The 11,176-nt window shown below is 42.8% G+C and overlaps 1 pseudogene; it reads right to left on the reverse strand.

The window, feature by feature from the left end:
* Positions 1-1,416: 1,416 nt before the first annotated feature.
* LOC130482194 (U2 spliceosomal RNA) lies at positions 1,417-1,579 on the reverse strand (annotated as a pseudogene).
* Positions 1,580-11,176: the final 9,597 nt, after the last annotated feature.

Raw genomic sequence — 11,176 nt, forward strand, 5'->3', positions numbered from 1 at the left:
ACTGTGGAATGCCAGTTGAAGTAAGGGCTGCATCTTTCCTGGAACAATTTAGAAACAGCACAAAGCAGCACTTATTATCATTTGTCACAAGATATTTTGATGTTGTTTTAATGTTTCCCAAACTGGACCCAGAGAAGGGGAGAATACCTTTAAAAGAGTTCCAGAAAGGAATAATATGAGATCTTGTCATCTCTGTATACCAGGGGTGCCCAAAAATAAAATTATGAAGAAAGAGAGTGAAAGATGTGATTGTAAACACAAATTATTTATTGTATATACAACATAAAATAAAACTAAATAAAAATGTAAAGACCTACACTAAGCACCTGAGAACTGAGTCCCTAAGCATTCACATACACATGCACACACCCCAACACTTTATAAAAGGGAGAAGGGAAGAAACTATGAATTTTTAGGGAAGGGACATACAACCTTAAATGTGGGTCCTGATGCCTGGAAAGGTCCAGGGGTAGATGTAGTGGAGATCCAAGGAGAAGAGCAAGGAGCTGGCAAAGCAAAGAGAAAAGCCTCCAGAGTGCAGTAAGAGTTCTCAGAAGGAAACTAGAAGTGCATTCCTGAACTGTAAGGGCAAAATCCTGTAGGAGGCCAGGAAGGTGCAGTGTCGTCATTCAGGCCCCTACGCTGGCGTCCGAGCAACTTATGACAGCGGGAAGGCCCAGACACTGGGTGCTTGGTGCTGCCGAGGCAGCACCACCCCGGGACACCGACTGGGCCTTCCGCCAGTGTCAAAGCCCATGCCGGCATCCAGGAATGCGTTCCCAGGGTGTCCCGGCATCCCAGAAGGTGTTCCTGGGGCATCCCGGTGCCGGGCTAGGAGAAGATCAGCCTTTAGGCAGATCCGACTTTAGGCAGCGGGAACGCCTCCCTTTTTTTGAGAGGGTTGCATGGATCTTTTATGGCACAGGGAGGCAGTGCATTTTGAGGCAGTGCAGCTGCGCTGTCTCCTATGACCAGCGCAGGCATTCCTCTCAAGAATGTGCTGTTAAGTTCTGACCAGCAGAGATCTGGACCGGAGATCTGAGGAACCATTTGCTGGATCTGGCGATCCTTCTTTTATGGACAGAAGGACCCCAAGGTAGGCGGTGGTTTGACCGTTCTGACTTTGGACTGGGTCAAGATGAGAAGTTTAAATCTCACTGGCTGGTTTAAAGTTAATTGCTGTCAAACTTTGGCAGGAAAACTGGGGGAAATACCTTGATTCGGCTTTTGAACCAAATCTGCTTGGGCACAAAGAGCCTGCGTACGGCAACATGATTAACATACTTTAATTAGGATGAAATGAGCTAGATCTGCATGGATACAAAAGTCTGGGTGAGGCAAGAAAACCCCTGAAACAGGAAAGAAGGCAAATTAATGACTTGAGTTTACTTCTTAGTTGAGTTTTTTTTAAAAAGGAAAAACTGGAATCAGAAGTTATTTAATGAAATACCAACATCCTTGGGCTGGGCAAACACCTCTGGGGTATGTCAGGATATTGGGTGATGTCTCTGGTCTTTTGTTATTAAACTGATAAGAACAGCTACTACGCTTGATCTTAGCCAAAAGGCCAAGAAGCGATCCAGTCTTTTGTTATCGAGAACAATTTGCCACTGAGCTAGGGGAGATTGCACTTGTTCTGCTTTCCTTGCTGCTACACCCTTCCATTTTGTTCCTGGGGATTTCCAATGTCATGGCTCAACCCAGGTGTCTTATGAGACTCCCCAAGTTTCAGATCCCCTGGTACTTAGGCTGTAAAAGGGGTTGACTATTAAAACAATGAAGTCCAAAATAAGAGGGGAACCCTACTATCTGAGGGGTCTCAGCTGGAGGAGAGGGCGGGGTTCTCACATTAATGTATGTCTATATTCTGATTAATTTTCCATGGAAACAACTTTGAGCACTGCAGAAAAATGGAATAGAAATATAACAAATAAATACGAAAAATATGTGGATCAATTTCTAGATGTACACATACAAAATATGGTGAGAATGTGACCAAGTGATATTGGGAATGCATGCCGCACATCAATAACTTGTCAGACCTGTGGCAGAGAGCTTCCTTGTTAACCGTGCATCTTGCAAAGTAGCAGATCGAGGCTGGTTTGCAACGAATGCAACCCAATGAAAAGAAAAATGAAATGGAATGAAAAAGCCCTCAGGAAATCTGGTATCATTTAACATTCAAGATGCTTGATAGATTATCCAAAAAAAAAAATATGATTATCCCAAGCTATTAGCAAAATGCCTTGTTTACAAACATAGAACTTACAGAAGGAAATAGAATAGGTTGAAATAGAGGGGGAAGAATCCAGAACTGTGGCAAGCTGTTCAACATGAATACAAAGCCTAAGTGCATGTTCTGGAAAGGCATTTCCAACTCCCTGCCATTTGCCTGTTAGGCTCAGCATGAACTGCAGCACTGAAAGCTGCCAATACTTTATGTTTACATTTGGAGACCAAGCTGTTTCATTGCTCTTGGAAAGACAACAATGCACTGCAAGCTTCAGGAATGCATTTCCTCTTCTTTCATTTATTCATGAGGGAGGTTTCCACAGAGAAGCAAAGTTAGACAGAATGATGAGCATCTTCTGGATAGTTACTTAAAAACTGATACTTATGACCTTCTATGCGTCATCAGATACTGACTCAGTGAATCCGTTTTCAGCTTTTTATGATGGCAATGGTTTTTATCTCTATAGCTTTATGATTATTTAATGTACATAGTATTTTTTTTGACAGAGCACATTTTTGTTAGACCATTTGGTCCCCGAATATGGGATTGAAGTGGCATAATAATGTCATAAATGATGGTTTCACTAACTAACTTGCCTGTATGACAAAGAGACGATCATACAAGGACTTTATCACTCTCTCAGCCCAACAGTCAGCATAAGATAAGATTTACAAACTATTTCTTCCTTAGTTTTCACAAGGTGACATTTGAGCTAGCAAAGCAAGGGATGATGGCATCACTCAATATGACAGGAAAGTGGTTGGATCCGGCATCAGTTAAATGAGCAGCAAAACCAGGCCGCTGTCACAAACAAACTTAGGAGGACATTATGCTGTCCACTCCTACAGAGATACATTCAAGGTGGTTTTTGGAGGCAGAGTGTGGGAATGAGCATAGAGATGCAGACAATATATTTACCCACACTCCTTAGTTTCCACTCTTATTAGTAGGATTCCAACCTCCAGGTACTGTAATCAAATAAAACCTCGTGCTGAGATATGATTACAAAGTAGCAAAACAAGCACTGATGGCTAACTAATAATTCTTGTTGAATAATAAGGTTTGTGTGTGTGTTAAGTGCAGTCAAGTCGCTTCTGTCTCATGGCGACCCTATGAATGAAAGTCCTCCAAAATGTCCTATCTTTGACAGCCTTGCTCAGATCTTGCAAACTGAGGGCTGTGGTTTACTTTATTGAGTCAGTCCATCTCTTGTTGGGTCTTCCTCTTTTCCTGCTGCCCTCAACTTTTCCTAGCATGACTGCCTTTTCCAGTGACTCTTGTCGTCTCATGATGTGACCAAAATATGATAGCCTCAGTTTAGTCATTTTAGCTTCTAGGGTCAGTTCAGGCTTGATTTGATTTTTTTGGCAGTCCTCGGTATCCGTAACACTCTCCTCCAACACCACATTTCAAAGGAATCTATTTTCTTCCTATCAGCTTTCTTCACTGTCCAGCTTTCACACCCATACATAGTAATAGGGAATACGATGGCATGAATTAATCTAGTCTTGGTGGCCAGTGACACATCCGTACACTTCAAAATCTTTTCTAGCTCCTTTATGGCTGCCCTTCCCAGTCTCAATCTCCTTCTGATTTCTTGGCTGCAGTCTCCCTTTTGGTTGATGGTGGAGTCAAGGAATAGAAAGTCTTCAACAATTTCAATTTCCTCATTGTCAACCTTAAAGTTGTGTAATTCTCCTGTAGTCATTACTGTGTTTTCTTGATGTTCAGCTGTAGTCTTGCTTTGGCACTTTCTCTTTTAACTTTCAGCAGTAGTCATTTCAAATCTTCACTATTTTCTGCCCATAATGTAGTGTCATTGGCATATCTCAAATTATTAATGTTCCTCCAATTTTCACTCCACCTTCATCTAAATCTAATCCAGTTTTCCTAATTATATGTTCTGCATATAGATTGAAGAGATAGGGAGATAAAATACATCCTTATCTGACTCCTTTGCCAATTGGAAACCATTCATTTTCTCCATATTCTGTTCTAACTGTGGCCTCTTGTCCAGAGTACAGGTTGCGCATCAAAACGATCAGATGTAGAGGCACACCTATTTCCTTTACAAAGCACAATAAGGCAACAATATATACATATGCAAAGATGACTGACGTCCCAAGTGATTACAATCGCTCACAGTTCTTAGTTTCCAACAAAAGTACTGACGCAATAACAGTAAATTGTGTGCTTCGGGTGCCGAGATGTCTACCCGAACGGAACGTTCTTAGGTAGAGACGCCCATTCTTGTAGTGATGGAAAATATGGGCGCCAATATTCCGAAGATTGTTAATCCTTGAGATGGGAGCCCCATGTTGAGCCCATTTTGCAGAAGCTTTGTCTATCGGGAATTTTTAATGCAATTGATAAACATCTATATACAAAAAACAGGACTGTGGAAACCTCCATCATGAATAAATGAAAGAAGAGGAAATGCATTCCTGTATATATGAAGGTTCCTGTGAAACCATGAAGGTTGTTTTTCTATGGTTATTCAGGGTGAGGAATGTAGTTGTTCACACATTCTGAGTGAAGACAATGCCTCCTGCCTTCATTCTGTACTCGCTTTGTAATATCATCATGTAGCCAAATCTGATTGGTTATGTGGATAATCACAAAGCTGGTTCGGAGGGAGAGAAGGAAGCGCCGCCTTTCCTAGTCTGAACTGGCTTTATGAAGATGCCACATTTAGAATACTGTTAAACCTATGAAGTGGAATGCTTTTTGCAGGAGGGAAAAGTGTTGGCTCTAGTACTGAAGTGTTCATTTTCTTGGCTACTCCCCACATTCACCTTGCCAAAGGGGACACTGAAACCTCCCCAATTGCCTTCAATCATATAACCCAGAGGAACAAGACAAGGTTTTGGAAAACAGGTCGATGGCTCTGAGTAGCTGCTGCGAAGCTGAAAATAGCAACAGGAAATCTCATAAAAGGTGTGTATTTAGAGGGTGGGAAATGTTTTCCCCCTACAAAGATCCTTTCACATTCATGTGAATATGTTGAGGAACTTCCCCTAAATGGTTGATCCAATACTGCATGGGTTTGCATGTGCAAAAAGTACAGCCACATGAATAGGTCCAGTCGTGTGCAAGCAACTCTCACAGAACTGGCTGAGCATATGAAAGACATTCAACCGATCTTTCTAGGGCCATGAAAGTTGCTCCTCGATTTAAAAGGACGTTTCCTCCTGCAATTGTATTAAAATCAGATAAACCCTATATTTTACGTTGCATGGTATGCAAATGATCACAATATCTAGAAGTAATATGCACCCAACTCATGAATAGGGATGAGCAGATTTTCCTCCTTCCATTCTTTTATCATTGTGGAAGTTCACTCTGTGTTACATTCCATTCCTCATTCTGGTTTAATGCAGAAAAAATATAAAATTCAATCTGGAATTACAGCATGTAGTTTGCTGTAACATTCACTTTCTTTCCATCTGTTTTCCCACTTTGTTTTATCAGTGTGCACTTGCACATTGAATTAAAAAAAAAAAAACCTTTGTGCGTTCTTATCAAGTTATGCACATCTTGTGTATTGGTAAAGAACTACACACATAGTGTCTTGATACAACTGTAACAACGACAATAGGATTGTCTTTTAGTAGTGTCTTCTCGTTGTCCATATCTGTACCAGTCATGTAGAGGAGGGAGAAAGGCACAAATTCACCAAAGGAACTGAAAGCAGCAACATACTATGCACACACAGTGTTCTGTACAAAAAAGGTAAAAAGGTAAAGCTCCCCTGTGCAAGCACCTGGTCATTCCTGACCCATGGGGTGACGTCACATCCCGACGTTTCCAAGGCAGACTTTGTTTGCAGGGTGGTTTGCCAGTGCCTTCCCCAGTCATCTCCCCTTTACCCCCAGCAAGCTGGGTCCTCATTTTACCGACCTTGGAAGGATAGAAGGCTGAGTCAACCTTGAGCCTGCTACCTGAAACCGACTTCCCTCGGGATTGAACTCAGGTCGTGAGCAGAGCTTTTGACTGCAGTACTGTAGCTTAACACAAAAGTCAGAAATAAAAACCCAGGTCACCTGGAACTCAAAAATCTAGGAAGAAATTCCAATGACAAGAATTTCAGAAGCATCCCTGTTGTGAAGTAGAAGTTGTCTGAAATCAAAGCACAAATCAAGGGAAGTCAATTTTATCCCAGCCAGACTTAGAAAAGCTTTTTTTTAATGTTTAGCAGTTTATTCTTAAAATTACCTACATTTTTACAGATGTGTAAATGGAAATCTATGTTTCTGGCACAACCATTTGTTATAAATGTTCAAAAATAAGACACCAAAGAAAAAGGCCATATTCACTGTGGATTTTGCTGTGGTTTTTTTTCTCCCTTTGCAGAAATAATCTCCATAGCCTAGGCTATTTCATCAGATCTCAGAAGCTAAGCAGGGTCAGCCCTGGTTACTACTTGGATGGGAGACCAGCAAGGAAGTCCAGGGTCACTAAGCAGAGGCAGGCAATGGCAAACCATCTTTGAATGTCTCTTGCCTTGAAAACCCTAGAGGTCACCATAAGTCACTTGACAGCCCCGCCCCCAAAAGCAACCATGCAATATGTGCTGTGGCATTTGAAGACTTGCATGAATGCTGTGATTTCACATGTGTTTCAAAACTGTGCTACAGAGTTTCCAATTCAGAAAAACAACAAAACAATTACTTGAGTATGCAAATAAAGAAGTTTGATTTGAAAGCCTCAAAGGCGAAAGTAAACTATTCCCTGCCCAGGCAGAGATTATATTATCTATCAGTTGCCCAGCTTTCTCTCTATGCTGACCAAACCAGTGACTAAGTTGTTGAAAAGCTCACTAAATACACTCTAATGACACACACTCCAAATTTGCAACGGATGTATATAGCATGCCTTTTTGCTTCCTTCTGGCACCTGACACATTGTTCCCATCTACTGGCACCCCGTCGTGCTTTTGCCTGAAGCTCTGTCTGACTCCAGTTTTTCAAATAATGGCAAGTTAATTGGATTCTACCACATGCTCCTTATCTGATGACCATAAAAAGACACAAGTAGAAACAGAGACAGGAAAGTTCATTTTCAGACCCTCCAACAAGCAGACTACCTAGAAGGAATATACAAGTCAGAATTAGATACAGTTTTTATAAATGGACTTTCCTCAGAGGTGAACTTGCATGTCTTTTGAAATGATTGCAAAAAACCAGTGGAAAAGTTCAGCTATAAAGTCTATTTGTATCCGTATAATAGGGAAGTCAGAAGAGTTTATACACACAGTGTGGCACTTAACAGCATTGTAGACAGCAGACCCGTATAACAAGCGCTATCAGAGTTCAGCTTTAAACTCATTCTTTCACAGACACATGTGCAAGAGAGACTAAATCCAGGCTGACTACTCAGCCTCATAGCAGGCCAAGACTTCAGTGATGAAAAATGTGCTTTTAACAAAGTCTTTTGTAAAGAGGCTTCTTCATCAATTTACATATACTAGGCTTACAGTGCATTCCTGACCGGAATGCCTGTGCCGGGCTTAGGAGGCAACGCAGTGGCGCTGTCTCCTAAGGTGTCTCCGCCTGGTGCTGTCTCTGCCTGGCGCAAAAAAACTGTGCAACCCTCAGAGGGTTGCACGGGAGATACACCACCTAAAAGGTGGTGCATCTTGGGGGAGGGGAAGAGGCCACTTTTGAGATGATCTTTCCTGTGGACGCGTGTTTTGTTGATCGGATGCCCATGAAAAAACGTTTGCTTCGCTCCCCGGGACGTCTCCTTTCTCCTCCCCCAAGAACGGTAATTGGCTGGGGGAGTTTCGCGCTCGGACAAGAATACCGCCCCTTTTGCTGCCTGCCTGCCTAGAGTCCTGGCACTTCTCTCCCTCCGTCCCGGAGGCTGGCGGGCGGGCAGGCGGCATGCCTTCAACGCCCCTCACCAGGGATGGGCCTTGGAGCTGGGCCCACACCTCCAAGCCCAGGGGGACGTCGGACGGACGGCTCCAGGGGGAGACCAGCGGGGCCACGCCATGTGCTCCTCGCGTGCTGGGGGTGGTGGTGGTGGCAGCTCAGTCTAGGGCAGCTGGACCTATGGGGGGATGTTCAAGGGAAGGGGCTGTTGGCCCCTCTACCCCAGTGGGGAGGGGGATTTTTAAGAATTCGGATGGGAAAAATGTGCATCCTGAGAGCGGAAAACCCAAGGCAAAACTCCCTCCCAACACTCTTCTGCAGAGTGGCAGCCAGCCTGCTCTTATCTCCCTCCTCTCTCTTGATGCACTGTGGCCGGATCATGGCCGGCGCGCAATCCAAGGGCCTTCTTTCCTCTCCCCCCCCCCCGCCATGCACACTGGCTGGATCGGGGCTGGCGCGCAAGCTAGGAGCCCTCCTGTCTCTCACGATGCAATGTGGCTGGATCATGGCCGGCACGCAATCCAGGGGCCTTCTTTCCTCTCCCCCCCCATTCCCACTTTCAGCTAAACACTTCTCTGGGCACATGGATTCCCTGCCCCCCCCCCCCAATCCTGTCTATCATTAAAGGGCAATGGGTTCCTTGCCCCCCCCCCGCCATTTGGAATCTGACTGTTCCAAAAGCAGAACAGAGCGAGGGTGGAAGAAAAGTGGAGGAGACCAGAGGGACTGGTGCTTGTTTTTTGCGCTGGGGCTGGTGAACCGCACGAGGTAATCTGCTGGGCGGAGTTGGGGCGGAGCTGGGGGCAGGCATAAACAATGAGCCTGTTGGAAGGGGAGGCCTCCTGCAAAAGGGACAGACCAAACCATTGTCAAATACAGCGTACTTTGTTCCCATGAAAAACCAAAACTACAGATAATTGACGGGGATAAATCGCGGCCATGAAAAAAACATTTAAATCATGTGTTTTTTTTTAGTCCGTGGCAAAACAGAAGCAAAATCTACCGTGAAAAATGCCCCAGTGTCTGAGATTAAACCACACCTTCCTTCAAAAGCCCATCTCTGTTTGTACACTCCATATCCACTGACAACATCACCACCCATCCTGTAGAACAGCACAAATTCTCAGCGGTATATTCAACTCTTCCCTCTCTGTTCTTCCCCATATTGTCTATCACTGTCATGTCACTTTCCTTTTTACACTGCTGAAAATGCAGCCCTTAATCTGTGCCCTGTCGGTGAACACTTTTGTTGATGCTGTAGTCAACTCTGTAATCACCTCTTCTCTGTTCTTCTGTTGTCATGTTCCAGCTCTATCCAGCACTCTGCTGCCAAAACCACACCTCACTTGTGCTGATTATGTGATGTTCTTTCTTAAATCTCTATTCTGGCTTTCTGTCTGCTCTCATCCGCTCCACATTTTTCATCTTGGCTTTGAAAGCCCTCCATTCTTAACTCTCATATGCCAAGTCATCCTGCCCTTGACGTTTGCTCCTCTAGGTTCACAAATTGAACAACTTTGATGATCCCTTGTTCTCGTTAATGATTCCTTTATGCTCTTACCACCTCTTATACCTGATACTGCCTACCAAACAACTGCCTGATGCCACCTCCTCAGTTCCTTCCACTCATTGTTCAAAACACACCTCTTGTATTATTGTATTATGGTATTATTCTTATGTTTAGTAAAATGATGTATAAACAAAGTTGAATATGGTTGTATATTAGTTTAGTTTAGAGAGGTAAACAATCAAAAGTTTTAAAAGAGATAAATAAGTTAACACTAATGTTAAACTAAGTTGAATATATAGTGATGGCAAGCTTTATTATGTAACTGCAAAAGTATCAACATCTTGGTAAATTAAGGAGTAAACAAAAATTAAGAGTACATTATTAAGAATAGTTTATAATTAAAAACACTGTGTAATATTAACAATTTTTTATATGGTCACCCAGAACTTATCTCTTTGTTTCTTTCATATTTGCATTGTATGGTGCTGTTTTCAATTTTTTTAAAAGTATTTTCTCATTTTCCATTTCTCATTCTTGTTGAATTTCTTATTGAAATGAAATAAAAATCTTTTTTTAAATCTCCACACCTCTTCCATGAAGTCTTTGGCAGATTATTTTTTCCTTCCTTAATGAAACTAAACTAAACTTCCAAGCAAGTGTAACCAATACACATTGGTTTCCAGTTTATATTACACCACTCTATACTACTTTCAGCTCATTCCTGAACTGGGAAGCCAAAAGTCTTTAGGAGGTGGGCAATGGCCTGCGCCGGTGTCCGGGCCGCCCAGAGTTGCATGGGCTCCAATGTTGGGCTGCTCATGCAGGTCTCCCTGCACTGTTGTGGCAGCATGGCCCATGGACACCAGCGCAGCCTCCTGCCAGGATTCTGACGGTGCACCTCCATCATCCCAGGTGCACCAGCATCCCAGGGAGCGTTCCTGTGGCATTCCAGAGGCGGATCCGCCTTTAGGTGGCTTCCTAACCCCCCTTGAGGCCAGGACTGCCCTCTTTGCCCTTACCTGCAATTACGCCACCTTTTTAGGTGGCATTGCCCTGTGGAATGCCAGTATATTAGAACTGAATATTTTCTGTCCACAGATCATTCAGTAAATTGAGTACTTCAGCACTATAGCAGCACCTTTTAATTAGAAAATTAGTTCTGTCAGTCACACAAATGTTTTGAGCAAAATAAGAATATCAAGCATTACTGAGACTACAACTTAATTTTATCTAGTCACCTTATTTCAATTATTAAAGTCAGAGCCATAGAATAGGTCCTTCTTGCTTAAACTCATATTAACCAACATAGCAGTTTCAGAGAGGATATGACAATGCAAATAACTTTCCACATTCTATTTACACTAAACATTTCCACTCAATGTTTCCCCTTTTTTATTTTTTTTAAATTATTTTTTAAAAATACTTCTTGTTGCTCTTTGTTCTCTCCAACGAAAGCAGAAAATTAAGGCAGAACCAACTGGAATTTATTTACAACATGTATAAGTCATTGTTTCTATTCAGAAATATCTGAATAATCTTCTTTAAGTAAAAGCTTCT

This window comes from Euleptes europaea, chromosome 8 (assembly GCF_029931775.1).
Source record: "Euleptes europaea isolate rEulEur1 chromosome 8, rEulEur1.hap1, whole genome shotgun sequence".
NCBI classification, from domain to species: domain Eukaryota; kingdom Metazoa; phylum Chordata; class Lepidosauria; order Squamata; family Sphaerodactylidae; genus Euleptes; species Euleptes europaea.